We start from the raw sequence: 20,359 nt of genomic DNA, 5'->3' as shown, positions 1-20,359 counted from the left end.
ACCTTCAATGCTGCAGAAATGTTTTGGTACCCTTCCCCAGATCTGTGCCTCGACACAATCCTGTCTCGGAGCTTTACAGACAATTCCTTCAACCTCATAGCTTGGATCTTGCTCTGACATGCACCGTCAACTGTGGGACCTGATATAGACAGGTGTGCAGTGTGCCTTTCCAAATCGTGTTCAATCAATTGAATTTATTGTTAATACATTTGCAAACATTTCTAAAAACCTGTTTTTGATTTGTCATTATGGGGTATTGTGTGTAGATTAAATTGTCCCCACCCCCCTCATAAATCTATATAAGAATAAGGCTGTAACATAACAAAATGTGGAAAAAGCCAAGGGGTCTGAATACTTTCCGAATGCACTGTATTTAGAATGGAATAGATAGGCTACAGGTGTAGTAGGCGTCTTAAGGCAGAACTAATACCACTGACTGACTGTACACAAGGACAAACGCCACAACACACCTCTGCTGACCTGTCTCCTCCCACTCTTGCTGGGCTATTTCAGGAAGAAGGTTCAGCTGGCTCACCTCAGTGTCAGCCTATTCCCCAGACGGGCAGATGACGGATCAGTCCAGTTTACATCAGACCAGTGTGCTGCTGACCAAGTCTTTACAGGTCACCACGTAAACCCCCGTAAAATACCAAAGAGCTACCGGCTATTCAGAGACTAATACATAGCGCCCTCCAAACAAACGCACATTTAGAAAGGCAGACAGACATGCACACAGTCAGGCAGAAACATGCACATAATTTACAGGCTACACTAAGTAGGCTCAGAATGCTTTGTCTTTTTTACACACTGTACCAACATTCTCTCCACACGTTTATAAACACGAACAGGCTACACGCACGTGATAGGTAACAGGTCCATAAATACCAACATTGATACCAGAGTGCAACGGGTGACATTTGATTACTTCAGCCATCCGGACACAGCTGCATTACCTTGGCTACAGATGTGCCCACAGCCCACACCACATAAATCCTCTAAAACCTATCCATAGCATGTATGAAGGGGGTCACTGATCTTTCTCACTGGCGATGTCAAGTTGCCAATGAGAAATGCCAACCTATTTGACCCACTTCTGAGGGCATCATGCTAAGGCTACAGGCAAGCAGAAACTTTCATTCTCTTCCTAAATTGACTGATTCTAAATGGAATTTACCCCTCCCTGGATTCCTACAAAACAGCCAAGCCCATCCAAAGCCCCCTTCTTAATGTCTTCTAATCTAAGCCACTGCAGTACGTGAGTCAATCTGTCAGAGCTGAGTAATGCCAAACACAGCATCATAACAGTACCCACCCACACACACACAGCATCATAACGGCACCCACCCACACTACGGCTGGGCGATATAGTATTTTGGCCATATCACAGTATAAAAAATAAAGAAATTGACAGTATTTTATGTTTTTTTTTTAATAATAAAAGTACTACATTTGCTTTATGAGTAGTGTGTGACCCTAGGGTGGCAACACATACATTCTAAGTTATTCAATGGGTCTTTCTCCATTCTGATTGAACAGTATAAAACAATTCAACTTCAAAAAGTAGTCATCATTTTCATCAATTTCTGCATTTGAGATAATTTCCACACTGCTATGCAAGGCTGCACGATATGGGCAAGTAATCTGGGCCTTATTTTTAACCAAATGTTGCAATTTGACTTGCGATTTAGAGCAAAACACTTGGGTTAACTGTTGGAATAATGGGAATAGAATGTCTATTCTAATTATACAGTTAGAATATAATAGTGGGCGCTTTTAATACAGTGTTGTTTGACATGATAATGAATGAAAATGCTAGGGAGGAGTTATTGTGATAGGGTAGGAACTAATGTGTTGATAGGTGTTTCCTACGGGACCCTATAATCTCACAGGTTTGGAGTGGACAAAGTTTAGTAGACTTTACCCTTTGCCAAAGTGTTTTAAAAGTTTTCAGAAGGTGTGCAAGGGAGAATAGAGTTACTGCACACACTTCACAGAGCAAGCGTTCCCTAATGGAAATACACAAATGCATGTTAGAACGAGCCAATAGGCTCTCGCTAGCTAGTGCTTCTGCCTACTATGATTCATTTGCTCCCATTGGAAACAACAGGCTGTGGTCAAACTGGATTCCGTTTCAATTAACAGGTGTGCTTTGTTAATTTAATTTGTGGAATTTCTTACTTCTCAATGTATTTGGGCAAATCAGTTATGTTATCACAAGGTAGGGTTGGTATACAGAAGATAGCCCTATTTGGTAAAAGACCAAGTTCATATTATGGCAAGAACAGCTTGAATAAGCAAAGAGAAACAGTTAATCATTACTTTAAGACATGAAGGTCAGTCAATGCGGAAAATCAAGAACTTTGAAAGTTTCTTCAAGTGCAGTCGCAAAAACCATCAAGTGCTATGATGAAATGGGCTCTCGAGGACAGAGTTGCCTCTGCTGCAGAGGATAACTTCATTAGAATCAAATCAAAGTTTGTCACGTGCGTCAAATACAACAGGTGTAGACCTTACAGTGAAATGCTTACTTACAGGCTCTAACCAATAGTGCAAAAAAGGTATTAGGTGAACAATAGGTAAGTAAAGAAATAAAACAACAGTAAAAAGACAGGCTATATTCTGTAGCGAGGCTATGAAAGTAGCGAGGCTACATACAGACACCGGTTAGTCAGGCTGATTGAGGTAATATGTACATGTAGATATGGTTAAAGTGACTATGCATATATGATGAACAGAGTAGCAGTAGCATAAAAGAGGGGTTGGCGGGTGGCGGGACACAATGCAGATAGCCCGGTTAGCCAAAGTGTGGGAGCACTGGTTGGTCGGCCCAATTGAGGTAGTATGTACATGAATGTATAGTTAAAGTGACTATGCAAGGCCTCCCGGGTGGCGCAGTGGTTAAGGGCGCTGTACTGCAGCGCCAGCTGTGCCACTAGAGACTCTGGGTTCGCGCCCATGCTCTGTCGTAACCGGCTGCGACTGGGAGGTCCGTGGAGCGACACACAATTGGCCTAGCGTCGTCCGGGTTAGGGAGGGTTTAGCCGGTAGGGAAATCCTTGTCTCATCGCGTACCAGCGACTCCTGTGGCAGGCCGGGCGCAGTGCACGCTAACCAAGGTTGCCAGGTGCACAGTTTTTCCTCCAACACATTGGTGTGGCTGGCTTCCGGGTTGGATGGCGCTGTCTTAAGAAGCAGTGTGGCTTGGTTGGGTTGTGTATCGGAGGACGCATGACTTTCAATGCAAATAGTCCAGGTAGCCATTTGATTACCTGTTCAGGAGTCTTGGGGTTAAAACTGTTGAGAAGTCCTAGACTTGGCACCCTGGTACCACTTGCCATGCGGTAGTAGAGAGAACAGTCTATGGCTGGGGTCTCTGACAATTTTTAGGGCCTTCCTCTGACTCCGCCAGGTGTAGAGGTCCTGGATGGCAGACAGCTTAGCCCCAGTGATGTACTGGGCCGTACGCGCCACCCTCTGTAGTGCCTTGCGGTCAGAGGCCGAGCAATTGCTGTACCAGGCAGTGATGCAACCAGTCAGGCAGGATGCTCTCGATGTTGCAGCTGTAGAACCTTTTGAGCATCTCAGGACCCATGCAAAATCTTTTTAGTTTCCTGAGGGGGAATAGGCTTTGTCGTACCCTCTTCACGACTATCTTGGTGTGTTTGGACAACTAGTTTGTTGTTGATGTGGACACCAAGCAAATTGGAGTGGGTCTAGGGTTTCTGGGATAATGGTGTTGATGTGAGCCATTACCAACCTTTCAAAGCACTTCATGGCTACAGACGTGAGTGCTACGGGTCTGTAGTCATTTAGGCAGGTTGCCTTTGTGTTCATGGTCACAGGGACTATGGTGGTCTGCTTGAAACATGTTGGTATTACAGACTTAAATCATGTTGAAAATGTCAGTGAAGATACCTGCCAGTTGGTCAGCACACGCCCAGAGCACACGTCCTGGTAATCCGTCTGGCGCCGCAGCCTTGTGTATGTTGACCTGTTTAAAGGTCTTACTCACTACGGAGTGCATGATCACACAGTCGTCCGGAACAGCTGATGCTCTCATGCATGCTTCAGTGTTGCTTGCCTCGAAGCGAGCATAGAAGTGATTTAGCTCGTTTAGTAGGCTCGTGTCACTGGGCAGCTCGCGGCTGTGCTTCCCTTTGTAGTCTGTAATAGTTTGCAAGCCCTGCCACATAAGACGAGCGTCGGAGCCGGTGTAGTTTGATTCAATCTTAGCCCTGTATTGACGCTTTGCCTGTTTGATGCTTCCAGGGCATAGCAGGATTTCTTGTGAACTTCCGGGTTAGAGTCCCGCACCTTGAAAGCGGCAGCTCTAACCTTTAGCTAAGTGCGAATGTTGCCTGTAATCCATGGCTTCTGGTTGGGATATGTACGTACAGTCACTGTGGGGACGACGTCCTCATTGATAAAGCCAGTGACGGATGTGGGGCACTCCTCAATGCCATCAGAAGAATCCCGGAACATTCCAGTCTGTGATAGCAAAACAGTCCTGTAGTTTAGCATCTGCCTCATCTGACCACTTTTTTATAGACCGAGTCACTGGTGCTTCCTGCTTTAATTTTTGCTTGTAAGCAGGAATCAGGAGGCTAGAGTTGTGGTCGGATTAACCAAATGGAAGGTGAGGGAGAACTTTGTACGCATCTCTGTGTGTGGAGCACAGTAGATCTAGATTTTTAAAAACTGTGGTTGCACGTTTAACATGTTGATAGAAATTTGGTAGAACTGATTTAAGTTTCCCTGCATTAAAGTCTCCGGCCTCTAGGAGCGCCGCCTCTGGGTGAGTGGTTTCCTGTTTGCTTATACAGCTGACTGAGTGCGGTCTTAGTGCCAGCATCTGTCTGTGGTGGTAAATAAACAGCCACGAAAAGTATAGCTGAAAACTCTCTAGGCAAGTAGTGTGGCCTGCAATTTATTGGTGAGTGATCGCTGTCCTGATATCCAGAAGCTCTTTTTTGCCGTAAGATAGTCGCAGCGAAAAAAACAAACACATAATAGCACAATTGGTTGGGCTCCTGTAAAACTGCTGCCATTTCTTCCGACGTCATTTTAAAGAGAGTTATCAGCCTCAGAAATTGCAGCTCAAATAAATTATTCAGAGTTCAAGTAACAGACTAGAGGTCGACCAATTATGATTTTTCAACGCCGATACCGATTATTGGAGAACCAAAAAAGCCGTTAACGATTGATTGGCCGATTTTTACTTATTTATTTGTAATTATAACAATTACAACAATACTGAATGAACACTTATTCTAACTTAATATAATACCTCAATAAAATCTATTTAGCCTCAAGAAAATAAATGAAACATGTTCAATTTGGTTTAAATAATGCAAAAATAAAGTGTTGGAGAAGAAAGTAAAAGTGCAATATGTGCTATGTAAGAAAGCTAACGTTTCAGTTCCTTGCTCAGAACATGAGAACATATGAAAGCTGGTGGTTCCTTTTAACATGAGTCTTCCATATTCCCAGGTAAGAAGTTTTAGGTTGTAGTTATCATAGGAATTATAGGACTATTTCCCTCTATACCATTTGTATTTCATTAACCTTTGACTATTAGATGTTCTTATAGGCACTTTAGTATTGCCAGTATAGCTTCCGTCCCTCTCCTCGCTCCTCCCTGGGCTCGAACCAGCAATACAACGACAACAGCCACCATCGAAGCTGCGTTACCCATGCAGAGCAAGGGAAACAACCACCCCAAGGCTCAGAGCAAGTGACGTTTGAAACGCTATTAGCGTGCGCTAACTAGCTAGCCATTTCACTTCGGTTACACCAGCCTCATCTCGGGAGTTGACAGGCTTGAAGTCATAAACAGTGCAATGCTTGACACACAACGAAGAGCTGCTGGCAAAACGCACAAAAGTGCTGTTTGAATTCATGTTTACGAGCCTGCTTCTGCCTACCACCGCTCAGTCAGATACTTAGATACTTGTATGCTCAATCAGATTATATGCAACGCAAGACACGCTAGATAATATCTAGTAATATCATCAACCATGTGTAGTTAACTAGTGATTATGATTGATTGTTTTTTTATAAGTTTAATGCTAGCTAGCAACTTACCTTGGAATCGGCCCTAATTAAATCGGTCATTCCGATTAAATCAGTCAAACTCTATAACAGACACATCAACATCAACTGTTCAGAGTAGACTGTGAATCAGGCCTTCATGGTCCAATTGCTTCAAATAAACCACTAGTAAAGAACACCAATAAGAAGGCAAGACTTGCTTGGGCCAAGAAACACGCAATTGTGATGAGTGGGACCGCAGAGTGAAGGAAAAGCAGCCAACAAGTGCTTAGCATATGTGGGAACTCCTTCAAAGCTGTTGGAAAAGCATTCCAGGTGAAGCTGGTTGAGAGAAGGCCAAGAATTTCCAAACCTGTCATCAAGGCAAAGGGAGGTATTTAAAGAACTGAAATATACTTTGATTTGTTTAACACTTTTTTGGTTACTACATGATTCCATATGTTATTTAATAGTTTTGACGTCTTCACTATTATCCTACAATATTATTTTTTTTAAAACACTGGAATGAGTAGGTGTCCACTCTTGACTGGTACTGCATTTTCTCCATATTGCCCAGCCCTAGTTCCCACCTTGACTTCATATCCTGCTGGTAACCAGGATAGCAGAATTGCATCACTGGCCCCAGTTAAGGCTGTCTGGACTTGAGGACACACCCTCATTGTTTGAATCTTTGAAAGCAGTCTTCGGAACAAAATGTAATAAATAAATAGATTTGCTTTGAAAATAATCTAATTTTGTAATGGAGTGCGCTTCTCCTCAAGTACGTAGATTCAATTTGCTGAGAGTTTAAATATTTCTTATTAAAAGGACAGCACCTGAACACACTGATCAGTGGTGCATGGGTGTGCGTGACAGAGCCTCTTTTCACTAGTTTAGCCATTGCCCCCTGCTGCTAGGGGTAAACGGGTGTTGGCTCAACCCCACTCCGTGTTCAGTCAGTGTCCAAGAACCCAGAGAGCAGCATCTGTTCATAAACAGGCCAAGGTTACAGGGATCTAGCATACCTGTAATGGGTGTATGATTTGTTTGTGTTTGAATGTTGTGTCATTCCATTTCCATACAGTGGCCAGGGATGCGCAGCCTCATAGCATCTTTGCAATGGAAATGAAGGCCTTATCCACAACATAGCCAGCAGGTCAATAGGGTCTTCTTCTGTGGAGAGGCATCTCTCTCCTGTCAACTTGACTCCCAGGGCTCTACAGTGTGACCATTTTACTCATTTCACGCTTCAATGGGGCATACGTCGGTTGTGATTTTGGATGACTAGATAGCTAGCAACAATGACAAGAAACGACCAAACTTGATGTGGCTCATTTCAGCTAGTTTCATCTTGTTCTTGATACCACGTCTTGAGGTGTTTTGACTGATTTTATGTCAATGCTAATATGGCAAAAATTCACAAACTAGCTAACCAACAACTGTAATGATGTATATGACAGACAAGTGCTCAATGTATTTATGTTTTTAATAAACAAACATTGGAGGCTAAATATATTTCACATGTTGACAACCATCTAAGACAACTCTGTTTTGCCCCAGTTGCGCACGTGTCTGTTTTGTTGCTAAACAGCCAACCGTTCTATAGGTTCAGTGTGTCAAGTTGGTGTGTGCACCCACCTTCCTGAGATTTCCTCACCCAGAGATCTCATCTCACCACACGTGAGGTGACAGGATGGGTGTACACATGCCTTATGGCTCATCAACACTAAATATAACTGCTCTCTCACACACGCACACCTCTTGCCCTAAATATCAGCAGTCACACACACCTTATCACATGCTATTAAAAGCCTGAGAGGCCTGAGCGCTGACAAACACAAAGAAATGCCACCACCACTGACAAACATCCCATCCATGCACGTAGCCAAGGCCTGGCTCTCCTTAGGACCCATGCACTTAGTTCACGTTGTCCTGCATGCATGTTGTCCTTTGTTCATGACCAGAAAAGGAGAGCCAGCCAGTACAAGTAGCCTATCAACACTGTCCACCTATCTGCTGTGTATCAGACACTTACAGGACTAGAGGCCCAGGTAAACCAACATGGAGAAGATAGAAAAGGATGGGGAGAGGGTTGAAAAGGGAAAATGACTTCTCTGGAGAGAAGGAGAGCAAGAGAGAGAGAGTCTGGACAGGCTGCCTTTGGGCAAATCAAGCTTGGCTTTTAAAGCTCCACTTGGAAATATGATCATATTAAAAAAGGAAATATGATAATTACAGGGTGACTGAGGGCTGGAATCTGCTCTCACCCTGGAAACACAATACTTACTTAAGTCAAGATCCTGCACAGTGCACCCTCACACACTAAAAACAGCCCGATTGTTGGGAAGCAGCATTGGTGGTCTGATGTAGGTGGGTTATTAGGCTGCTGTGGCTTCATGTTGATAATAGGTTTTTGCTTCAGATGCATAGTCATTAGTCAGTGTGTGTTTTTAAAACAAGTGTGGGCAGTGACGCAGGCTGTTGACAGAAGTTATTTAGGCAGGAAACAGTGTGTTTTGGTGTCCTGACCAACAATTTGTGCCATGGTTCTGCATTGCAATGCTTGTGTGAACACGTGAGGGAGAGTGCATGTGTGTCTGGATAGATCACAGAGGTAGCACTCCCTCTCCTCTAATGTCTAATGAACCCGCCCAGACAAAACTCTCCATCTGCATTGCTTGCTGAATCACTATCAGAAAGGAAGAGCAGTGTCTGATGGATTGAGAGATGGAGTGTCTGGCTGGCTGTTGAGGTGAGCTGGCCAGCCAGCGGATTGGGTGATGGGTGTGATGAAGGCCCCTGAGTGGGTGTTGATGGGGAAATTGGGCCTGGTCCAATGAGCAGGCCACTGAGTCCCACAGCAGACAGAGAGCTGCAGAGCACAGTGGAAAAGTACTGCAGCCTGTGTCACTGAAGAAAGTGTTCTGATAGCGCAAGACACACACATATTCAGTAAACAAACAGACAGAAAAAAACCATAGCCTACATTCTTACAGGCAGCTTAATAGATGAATACATCCACATACAGACTGAAAATATGTGCAATAACAAACCCTACAAGTAGCCTACGTTACAACAGATTCAGATCAGCTGAGAGATTTGCAGACATTTTCCATATCTTAAACATAAAATTAATTTACAATTCAAGGTCTGTGCCAATGAGTGGGGAGCTGGAATATGTTCAGTGTGTCAGATTGATGAGAGACTAGCCCTAGTCATTTTTACCTTCTCTCCACCATCATCACCACTCCCTCTCAGTACAATTCCTCTGTCCCCATCGACCCCTTAAAGCTGCAATATCTAACTTTTTGGGTAACTTGACCAAATTCACATAGAAATGTTAGTTATAGAACAGTCATTCTCATTGAAATCAAGTCTAAGAAGCGGTAGATCTGTTCTATATGCGCTATTTCTATGCTTCCCGTGCTTAAGCTTACTTTAGGTTTTGTACACCAGCTTCAAACAGGTGAAAATACAATATTTTGGGTTATGGAAAATATATTTCACAGCGGTTTAGATGGTACAATGATTCTCTACACTACTTGCTTGTTTTGTCACGAACTGAAATGAGGAAATATTAGAATTTTAGCAACCAGGAAATGGCAGAGCGATTTCTGCATAGTGCACCTTTTACAATCCCACAACATCACTACTTTGCACTTCCCTGCTTCCACAATCTGAGACTAAACCCCTTTGCAGTCTCAAATCCCTTCATACTCTTCAAGTCCATAATTCTCTGGGTGATCTGCTGCACGTGATCCCCAGCTGAAGAGAACAGGAGGGATCAGCCTGACCCTATCATAGCAAAATAGGACAAGTGGAGAGAGCCAAAGTGGGAGAAAGAGAGTGAGATAGCCATTGTGCCAGAGTATGTTATAATAAACCAGTGAAAATGAGATCCCAGGCTCAATATAAGGTAGTAATCCTTCAACAAAAGTGCATCGGATTCTAATTAGAGCAATAGGGTGCCAGAGAGAGAAGGGGTGGACTAGGGTAAGGTAGGGTGGAGTAGAGGGAGGAATGTAGGAGAGTTGGCACCAGGACAGGATTCTGCCATGGTCCTTCCTACACCTACACCATTACAAAGCAGGTTCCAACGACTCGGCTGTTACTGTGGAACGGAGCCACGCTTCTGTACTCTCAAGGACAAATACCAGGGCCTCCCTCCCCCAATCTAACCGACTTCCCTGGCATAACAGTCACTTGCTTGTGCCACTTATGGAGCCTTATATAGCACACGTCAGCCTTATATAGCCAACTATGCTTCTTAACAACTAGCGAGTTATTCCGCCTTCAAAAGCACAAGAAAGGGGGATTTTAACACCCACCATTCTGTAGTTAAGATAAGCATTCCTGAAAACACTATTTTGTTCAAATATAATTACGTCTTAGAATTAAGCTAATTGATTCGACCCAATTTTTGATTCCATCTATTTTTATTTATAGAATTCATTGAAGATTCTAGAAATATATTAACTGAATGTCCAAATCGGATGTTTTCCTAACAATGGAGTAAGACATGAGGAATCCAATAAAATGATCAAAAGCCACCCACGTTCCCCTCATGCCAATCCCACCCCAACAACCAGTATTAGTTCTCCATGTTTGACTAGTATGGAGCTGCTGATTAGAGTATGGTTTCTTTGTAACGTATTCCCTGTAAATCTGGTTATTTTCCCCCTGTTCAGAGAAATTAGCCATCAAAATCACTTGCATTATTTCCCATAAATGAGTGTGAAAGTACCACGTTTTGCTCACTAGATGCCACTGCTCCTTCTAATTGCCACCACACCCTTTTATCCATGTTGGAGGTCTCGTGTTTGTTAAATGGATCACATTTTCTTTGAAACATTGGTTTGAAAACCAATAGCTGTTGCTCATGATGAAAACAGATTGTATGGTCATCCTCACAATTCAAGCCAATCCTCCATGAAAGCAATTCAGTTTGTCATTCTCTTTGGCTTAATGATTGTCCAGGACACAGACCTTCTATGTCCTTCAAAATAAAGTCTGGATTAGTTAGACCATTCCCGGTGAACAAGCAAACCATTAGGCTACAGCAGTCATAATGGTTTCAATGTTATGGTCTCTTCAACAGTAAAAGTCCCAAATACACACTGTATATTGTTCTGCAATGTTAAATGGTAAATGTCACAAATCACACACACACATATAGAGAGATGTTTTCTAATAATTGTATTTACAAACATGACTTCCATGCAATGGTTTATAATTGTATTTTTCTTATTTATTAGGGTTAGTCACTAGCCAATTTCTCCACAGGCTTGTAGGAAAATTATTCATGAGAATTGCACCATATGGATAGCCCTCAGAGAGCTTCCATTTGTTGGACTATTCAAGGAGAGTTGGGTTGATTCATTACGTTGCTAAGAGAAGGACAAACTGAATTGCTTTCATGGAGGACTGGCGTGACCACACTATTTATTTTAACCATGAGCAAAAGCGACTGGTTTCTACCCAAAGCTGCAAAAAAAATGTTGACTCATTTAATAAACCTGGAAAATGTATGAAAGGGTGTGGTGGCAGTAGCAGAAACAGTGGCATCTAGTGGGCAAAATAAGGTATTGTCGCACTGATTTATGGTAAATAATGCAAGAAACTTCCAATGGCTAATTTCTCTAACAGAGGAAAACAAAACATTACCAGATTCACAGATACAAATATTGAAGAAGCAATACTCCAAGCCGCAGCTCCATATTAACGTGTCAAACATAGAGAACAGATCCTGTATACTGGTTATTGGGGTGGGATTTGCATGGGATGTGGGGGGTCCTTGGATGGCTTTTGACCATTTTATTGGATTTCTCATGTCTTACTCAATGGTAGGAAGAAGTTTGGTCCAAAGCAGATGTTGGGTGCTATAATTTGTTGAATATTACGTGAATCCTATAAATAAATAAAAAAGGCTAATTCAAATTAAAACTTGGATAAGATAAGCATTCCTGAAAAATAGTTGTCTGTTTCTAACTACAGAAATTATTTCAGGAAAATCTGAGATGGTAGGTGTCATGGCTTGCTGAAATTACATGGAATGACCCTAGGCTAAGCACTACAGGGCAGGACAACAAAAGAGCAAAGGTTAGGATATACGTCATACATTTAACAAAACACCAACATACAGTTTACAAAACAGCCAGTGACCAAATTACTGACTGTCTGTGACCTATGGAGGGAATGATGATTGGCAGTTAAAATGTTGGACTATCAGAGGTATGGAGGGAGAGTTATTGCTTTTCCTGGCAGTGTCACTCCTTGGTTTAGAATTGATGGTGCACAAATAAAGCCATAGTGTCCCTCCAGAAGGGCTTTAGTCTCTTCTCCCCCCCCCCCCCCCTCTCCCTCTCAGTGGCAGGGAAACCCCCTCCCATCCTGGCAGAAGACAGACAGAGTGTGTGTGCATAGATAATATCAGATATGGCTCAGTTGTCACATCTGATTTCATATGATCCACAGTCCTAGAATAGGCCAGCCTAAAGAGAATACCAAATCTCTCTCTCAATCTGTCCATCACAAGTTTAAACTATCAGTCAACAAGAGTGTGAAAGATATTAAAGCATGGGTTCCCAAACTTTTGGCCCCGACCTCATTTTGATTTAATAAATAAAAATATGAAGAAAAAAAAAACTGGGAAAAAACTGAAAAGTTTACTACACACACACACACACACACTTGGGGCTACAGCAGTCTATTACAAATCAGTCTGACAGTACTTTTGACAGAATATGTGCATCATTTGTATTTATTATGGATCCCCACTAGTTGCTGCCAAAGCAGCAGCTACCTTTCCTGGGGTCCAGCAAAATTAAGGCAGTTTATACCATTTTAAAACATTACAATACTTTCACAGATTTCACAACACACTGTGTGCCCTCAGGCCCCTACTCCACCACTACCACATATCTACAGTACTAAATCCATGTGTATGTATAGTGCGAATGTTATCGCATGTGTATGTGCGTATTGTGCCAATGTTTGTGTTGCTTCACAGTCACCGTTGTTCCATGAGGTGTTTTTTTATGATCTGTTTTTTAAATCTAATTTTACTGCTTGTGTCAGTTACTTGATGTGGAATAGAGTTCCATGTCATTCATTATGTTATTGTTCCTCCACTGATTTAGCACCTAGTCTTGTCCACTGTGTTCTAACTACGCTTGTGGGCATTGTTGAGGAAAAGAGAAGATACATACTGTATGTGTTCCTGAGAGTCTTCTCTTTCAGTGATGGGTTCATAAAATTTTGTAACTTAAATAGTTCAAAAGACAGCGCCACATTTGTAGGAAGTAAATAGAAACCGCTCTGTTTACTACAACCAATTATTTATTTTTTCTCACGATCCCCTTTTAAAATCAGGCAACCCCGTATGGTGTTTCGACCCCTAGTTTGGGAAACTCTGCATTAAAGCTAGGCAAAATAATTATTATAGAATTGGACTAGGCTATATTAAAATCATCTGTGTGTCTAGAAAGCTTAAGGATATGTGACTGAATGTCTCTGATGGCTTAGGCTACATAAATTGGCGTGTGAGCAGAGCCATATTAGGGCAAATGAGTGAGTGTGTAAATTTATCCTGTCCTTTCGATGTCTCTGCCATTTTCATCCTGTTGCTACGGTGCTAACCATTACCCCGACCCACTCCGAGTGTGTGCCCAACCCACTAAACCCCAGTAATCACAGTGCCAGCGGAACAGGAGTGTGTGTGTGTGTGTGAGAGAGAGATCTGAGCCCAAACGTCAGAGGGATCTCAGATTAACAGGGGCCGAGTGACTCACAGCAGACACTGTGGGTCTTGGGAAAGGAGGGTGGAGGGGAGGACCAGGGGTGTGCTAATGGGGTAGGGAATTGTGGCCTCCAGCCAACTCTGCAGTGCCTCTAACGTCAGGGCGGCAGGGTAGCCTAGTGGTTAGAGCGTTGGACTAGTAACCGGAAGGTTGCAAGTTCAAATCCCTGAGCTGACAAGGTACAAATCTGTCGTTCTGCCCCTGAACAGGCAGTTAACCCACTAGCAGATGTTCAATAAAACCATGATCAGGCCTAGGCTATGTTCCGATGAGTTGTTGGTTGCATTAGAATTAGCTGCCTCTTAAATAGCAGGTTTAAAAGCTATGATGGAACAAACACACACTGGGCTAATCTTGCCATGTCTGTCCTTCATAGATTAGATTGGCTCCCCTCAACCAAAGGGATGTTTTGTTATTGGTCCTGGACATCTCACCTGTTTTAAATGTTTTTATTCTAGTCTGTCATTTGGATGAGAGGGAAAGAAACACACGTCAGCATCACTCTCGTATTTTTTATTTTAAGAACAAATTCTTATTTTCAATGGCGACCTAGGCCGTCAAAATAAGAATTTGTTCTTAACTGACTTGCCTAGTTAAATAAAGGTACAATAAAAAATACAAGAGTGATGCTGAAAATGTAAGACGTGTGTTTCTTTCCCTCTCATCCAAATGACAGACTAGAATAAAAACATTTAAAACAGGTGAGATGTCCAGGACGTAAGGCCTGGAAAAGAACACCATCTAAAGTGAGTAACCCTCAGGGTCAATGGCCTGTAAACATCATGATGAGGTGCTAGCCAGGGCAAATTTCAGGTGGATTAGAAACTGATTCAAAATGAATACACTCTTAGATCTAGCTTGTTTTTCAATTAGCCAAGAAAATTACACTTACAGTATAGGTTCAGATAAGAACAAATTAGGCTACTATTTGACAGGCTTGTCAGACATTAGAAGCACTCACTAGGCTATCTCCAGTACCAGTCAATAGTTTGGACACACCTACTCATTCAAGGGTTTTTCTTTATTTGAACTATTTTCTACATTGTAGAATAATAGTGAAGACATCAAAACGATGAAATAACACATGGAATCATGTAGTAACCAAAAAAGTGTTTATATTTGAGATTCTTCAACGTAGCTACCCTTTGCCTTGACAACCGCTTTGCACACTCTTGGCATTCTCGCAACCAGCTTCATGAAGTAGTCACCTGGAATGCATTTCAATTAACAGGTGTGCCTTGTTAAAAGTTCATTTGTGGAATTTCTTTCCTTCTTAATGCGTTTGAGCCAATCAGTTGTGTTGTGACAAAGTAGGGGTGGTATACAGAAGATAGACCTATTTGGTAAAAGACCAAGTCCATATTATGGCAAGAACAGCTCAAATAAGCAAAGGGAAACAACAGTAAATCCTTACTTGAAGACATGAAGGTCAGTCAATACAGAACATTTCAAGACCTTTTAAAGTTTCTTCAAGTGTAGTCGCAAAAACCATCAAGCACTACGATGAAACTGGCTCTCATGAGGACCACCACAAGAAAGGAAGACCCAGAGTTACCTCTGCTGCAGAAGATAAGTTCATTAGATAGTTACCAGACTCAGATTGCAGCCCAAATAAATGCTTCACAGAGTTCAAGTGACAGACACATCAACATCAACTGCTCAGAGAACACTGTGTGAATCAGGCCTTCATGGTTGAATTTCTGCAAAGAGACCACTACTAAAGGACACCAATAATAAGAAGAGACTTGCTTGGGCCAAGAAAAACTTGAGTCCAAATTTGAGATCCTCGTTCCAACCAGTAGGTGAATGGATGGGGTGATCTCCGCAGCAAGTGTGGATCAAGGCACACTTAACCAGCATGGCTACCACAGCATTCTGAAGTGATATCCCATCTGGGTTGAGCTTAATGGGACTATCATTTGTTTTTCAACAGGACAATGACCCAAAAAACACCTCCAAGCTCTGGAAGGGCTATTTGACCAAGGAGAGTGATGGAGTGCTGCATCAGATGACCTGGCCTCCACAATCACCCGACCTCAACCTAATTAAAATAAAATGTTATTGTTCACACACGTGATTAGCAGATGTTATTGCAGGTGTAGCGAATTGCTTGTGCATCTGGCTCCGACAGTGCAGTAATATCTAACAAGTAATATCAAACTAATTACACAACATATACCCAATACACACAAATCTAAGTAGGAATGAAGTAAGACTATATACATTGCTCAAAAAAATAAAGGGAACACTTAAACAACACAATGTAACTCCAAGTCAATCACACTTCTGTGAAATCAAACTGTCCACTTCGGAAGCAACACTGATTGACAATACATTTCACATGCTGTTGTGAAAATGGAATAGACAACAGGTGGAAATTATAGGCAATTAGCAAGACACCCCCAATAAAGGAGTGGTTCTGCAGGTGGTGACCACAGACCACTTCTCAGTTCCTATGATTCCTGGCTGATGTTTTGGTCACTTTTGAATGCTGGCGGTGCTTTCACTCTAGTGGTAGCATGAGACAGAGTATACAACCCACACAAATGGCTCAGGTAGTGCAGGCCATCCAGGATGGCACATCAATGCGAGCTGTGGCAAGAAGGTTTGCTGTGTCTGTCAGCGTAGTGTCCAGAGCATGGAGGCGCTACCAGGAGACAGGCCAGTACATCAGGAGACGTGGAGGAGGCCGTAAGAGGGCAACAACCCAGCAGCAGGACCGCTACCTCCACCTTTGTGCAAGGAGGAGCAGGAGGAGCACTGCCAGAGCCCTGCAAAATTACCTCCAGCAGGCCACAAATGTGCATGTGTCTGCTCAAACGGTCAGAAACAGACTCCATGAGGGTGGTATGAGGGCCCGCCGTCCACAGGTGGGGGTTGTGCTTACAGCCCAACACCGTGCAGGACGTTTGGCATTTGCCAGAGAACACCAAGATTGGCAAATTCGCCACTGGCGCCCTGTGCTCTTCACAGATGAAAGCAGGTTCACACTGAGCACGTGACAGACGTGACAGAGTCTGGAGACGCCGTGGAGAACGTTCTGCTGCCTGCAACATCCTCCAGCATGACCGGTTTGGCGGTGGGTCAGTCATGGGGTGGGGTGGCATTTCTTTGGGGGGCTGCACAGTTTTATGGACATTACACCAAAGTTGGATCAGCCTGTAGTGTGGTTTTCCACTTTAATTTTTAGTGTGACTCCAAATCCAGACCTCCATGGGTTGATAAATTTGATTTCCATTGATAATTTTTGTGCGATTTTGTTGTCAGCACATTCAACTATGTAAAGAAAAAAGTATTTAATAAGAATATTTCATTCATTCAGATCTAGGATGTGTTATTTTAGTGTTCCATTTATTTTTTTCAGCAGTGTACATATGGACAAGCGATATCAGATCGGAACAGACAGTTCCGTTAAGATACAGTAGAATAGTATAGAATACAGTATATACATATGAGTAATGCAAGATATGTAAACATTAAGTGACTAAGATACCGTAGAATAGTATAGAATACGTTATATACATATGAGAAGAGTAATGCCAAATATGTAAACATTATTAAAGTGACTAGTGTTCCATTCCTTAACTTCACAAGGGTAGGGCTATTTTCACTTCCGGATGAAAAGCGTGCCCAAAGTAAACTGCCTGCTACCCAGGCCCAGAAGCTAGGATATGCATATAATAGAAAACGCTCGAAAAGTTTCCAAAACTGTTAAAATAATGTCTGTGAGTATAACGGAACTGATTTGGCAGGCGAAAACCTGAGAAAAATCCATTCAGGAAGTGGGATTTTTTAAAATGTTTGTAGTATCCATTGACTTAGGACTCAAATTGCACTTCCTATGGCTTCCACTAGATGTCAACAGTCTTTAGAAATTGTTTCAGGCTTGTATTCTGAAAAATGAGGGCGTAAGACCACTCTGAATGAGTGGACCCTACAGTGTCCCAGAGCTTTTTCATATGTGCGACCGAGAGTGCGCCTTTCTTGTTTACCTTTTATATTGACGACGTTATTGTCCGGTTGAAATATTGTTGATTTTTTTAGGCTAAAAACAACCTGAGGATTGATTATAAACATAGTTTGAAATGTTTCTACGAACTTTACGGATACTATTTGGATTTTTCGTTTGCCTGTTGTGACTGCGTTTGAGCCTGTGGATTACTGAATAAAACGCGAGAACAAAACTGAGGTTTTTGGATATAAACAGGGACTTTATTGAACAAAACAAACATTTATTGAGTAAATGAAGTCTTGTGAGTGCAACCATATGAAGATCATCAAAGGTAAGTGATTAATTTTATCTCCATTTCTGACTTGTGTAACTCTACTTGGCTGGTAACTGTTGTAATGATGTCTGCTGGGCGCTATTCTCAGATAATCGCACAGTATTCTTTCGCCGTAAAGCCTTTTTAAAATCTGACACTGTGGTTGGATTAACAAGAAGTTCATCTTTAAGCCAATATATAACACTTGTATGTTTTATGAATTTTTATAATGAGTATTTCTGTTTTTGAATATGGCTCTCTGCAATTTCACTGGATTTTGTGCAGGTAGTGTCCCACGTACTGTAGTGAGGTTAAAGTGGCCAGTGATTTCTAGTCTATGCCTATAGGCAGCAGCCTCTAATGTGCTAGTGATGGTTAGGGATGAGTTTGACCGCAGAGTGAAGGAAAAGCAGCCAACAAGTGCTCAGCATATGTGGGAACTCCTTCAAGACTGTTGGAAAAGCATTCCCCATGAAGCTGGTTGAGAGAATGCCAAGAGTGTGCAAAGCTGTCAAGGCAAAGGGTGGCTACTTTGAAAAATCTAAGATACAAAATATATTTTGATTTGTTTAATTAACACTTTTTTTGTTACTACATGGTTCCATATGTGTTATTTCATAGTTTTGATGTCTTCACTATTATCCTACGATGTAGAAAATAGTAAAAATAAATGTAAACCCTTGAATGAGTAGGTGTGTCCAAACTTTTAACTAGTACTGTATATATCAAAGAGTGGGCACCTATGCAACCTGAGTCGGGATCCAAATTATAGGTGTTTGCTCTGGTGAGAGAAAATGTAATCCTTCGAAACCAAAGACATGGCTCTGTGACTCTAAGCCTACACCACCACCAGAGACCTCTCTTATCTCACACACAGACACAAAGTTGACAGTGAAATGAAAAGTCACTGTTCCAAATCTACAGGCGTAACAATAAACACTGGAGGAACACATTTGCACACAAGTTACACAAACTCTTTATGAGAGCGTTGAGAAATGTCAAACACACAGTGAAACTTTGGGACACATTGGGAGTCTAAGGTAAGTGAAACTTGGTCTCTGACATTGCCTTAGAACAGTGGTGTAAAATACTTCAGTAAAAATATTTTAATGTACAGCATAAGTCATTTTGGGGATTTTCTGTACTTTACTATTTATAGTTTTGACAACTTTTACTTCACTACATTCCTAAAGAAAATAATGTACTTTTTACTTCATACGTTTTCCCCGACACCCAAAAGTACTCATTACATTTTGACAAGAAAATAGTCAAATTCTTGCACTTGACCCAGGATGTTCTCTTGATATCCCTACTGCCTCTGATCTGGTGGACTACCTAAACACAAATGCTTCCGTTGGAAATTAATGTCTGAGTGTTGGGAATGTGCCCCTGGTTATCCGTAAATAAATAAAGGAATTTGAAATTATTAATACTCTTATATTTGATATTTAAGTATATTTCAGCAATTACATTTACTTTTGTATTTAAAATCAAATACTTTTAGACTTTTACTTATGTAGTATTTTACTGGGTGACTTTTACTTGAGTTATTTTCTATTAAGGTTATTTTCTATAAAAGGTTAAAAAAATATCAGAAATTCTAACCTTTACTCAAGTATGACAATTGGGTACTTTTTCCACCACTGCCTTAGAAAAACAATGTTAGAAACCTCTCTATTTAATGCTGGAAAGTGTTAAGACTGATCCACAACGTTCATTTATGGTTACTGCTAGTGCTTCTAGCGAGGGTACCGTTAGCTTTAGTTTGGTAGTTAGCTAACGTTAGGTCTCCGTGCAAAATAGTCAGAAATGAGGTAGAATTTACTTAATTTGCCGCCAGGCAAAATGATCAACATATAAAAGTTATAAACCGTTTTTACCGGTGAATGCATATTTACCTTGGCTTTAGGCGATCATCAACTCGCGATTCCCTATAAACACGTGGTATGAGCAAAACATTTATTTGTGCTATGGGTTTCATGTATTTCCGCTATTCCCAGAGTCCTATTTTCATTGGTTTATAAAACCGTGGGAATTCATCTCTGATTGGTTGACGGGATGACCTCTCCCCGATGCCATAGCAACCAGTTGCTTTGATTAATGCGAAGACCTATGTCAAAGACAGTACAATATGAAGATAGGCTAAAACTGCTTCTCCAATAGAAATCCCAGACCACACTTGTAGGCGATGTCAACAAGCGACGTTGGATATCTAAACTCAATCGTAGAAACCCGTCATTGGGTCTAACGGTCGTCTCGCGCCGA

General features: G+C 41.8%; 1 protein-coding gene across 2 annotated transcripts in view; it reads right to left on the bottom strand.

The window, feature by feature from the left end:
• Positions 1 to 20,109, bottom strand: part of LOC109897360 (inositol hexakisphosphate kinase 2) — a 30,439-nt gene extending 10,330 nt beyond the window's left edge. Inside the window, exon 1 of one of the 2 annotated variants that reach the window (XM_020491876.2) lies at positions 19,993 to 20,109. The gene's annotated coding sequence lies outside the window, so the exon portion shown is untranslated. The remainder of the gene's footprint in view (positions 1 to 19,992) is intronic. The other variant, XM_020491886.2, reaches the window with a different exon arrangement.
• Between the last annotated feature and the right edge of the window lie 250 nt (positions 20,110 to 20,359).

Source organism: Oncorhynchus kisutch, linkage group LG1 (genome assembly GCF_002021735.2).
Source record: "Oncorhynchus kisutch isolate 150728-3 linkage group LG1, Okis_V2, whole genome shotgun sequence".
NCBI classification, from domain to species: Eukaryota; Metazoa; Chordata; class Actinopteri; order Salmoniformes; family Salmonidae; genus Oncorhynchus; species Oncorhynchus kisutch.
The sequence above is the reverse complement of the archived record's forward strand: the minus strand, read 5'-3'. Positions and strand labels throughout refer to the sequence as shown.